This window comes from Brassica oleracea, chromosome C1 (genome assembly GCF_000695525.1).
Source record: "Brassica oleracea var. oleracea cultivar TO1000 chromosome C1, BOL, whole genome shotgun sequence".
In the NCBI taxonomy this organism is placed as follows: domain Eukaryota; kingdom Viridiplantae; phylum Streptophyta; class Magnoliopsida; order Brassicales; family Brassicaceae; genus Brassica; species Brassica oleracea.
Window position 1 is genome coordinate 21,001,161 of NC_027748.1, and position 908 is coordinate 21,002,068.

Genomic DNA, 908 nt, shown 5'->3' on the forward strand with positions numbered 1-908 from the left:
GGGGATAATTTGTTGTGAATCTAGAGGATTAGAATCTATGTTTCTGTATTATTCATAAACATAAGGAGCCCTTTATATATAGGGAATTATACCGTCATAGAATAATGGAAAGACTAAAGAAAGGAAATACAAATATAGAAAGGTACAAATTATAATCTAATAAAGAAAAGACAAGATGCCGATTCTCTCTCTCTCTCTCTCTCTAGCATTGGGCCGGTTATGAACATCCACAATATGATTTATAACACTTCCCCCTTGTATGCCATAACCATACAGGGATTGTAATACGCTTTAGATGTTGCCTCATTAAAACCTTACCAGGAAAATCAAGTGGAACAAAACCATGGTGAAGGAAAAAGAGTACAACACATATTACTCCCCCTGTTCTGAACAACTCGCGGCTGGCCTCATGAACAGCCAAGATCTCCGAATGGTGTGAAAATGTGGCCGCGATCGTCTGCTTCATGGGACGCCATGATATGGCCATTCCACCATGTGTGAAAACATAGCCTGTCTGTGATCGAGCATTGTGTGGATCCGAAAGATAACCTACATCAGCAAAATCAACTAAACCTTCTTTGTTTTGGTTAGTATAAAATAAACCAAGTCTTTCGTTCCTTGCAGGTAACGAAGAACATGTTTAATCCCGTTTCAGTGCCTTTGGGTTGGACAAGAGCTTAATCTAGACAATAGATTCACAGCAAAACATATATCTGGTCGTGTGACTAGCCAGATACATCAAACCTCCTATGGCACTGAGATATGGCACTTCGGGACCAAGGACATCTTTATCGTCCATCTTAGGACGGAACGGATCAGTGTCCAGGCCGAGGGACGTCACGACCATGGGGCTAGATAATGGGTGAGACTCGGCCATGTTGAATCTCTTGAGTACTTTTCTGTATATG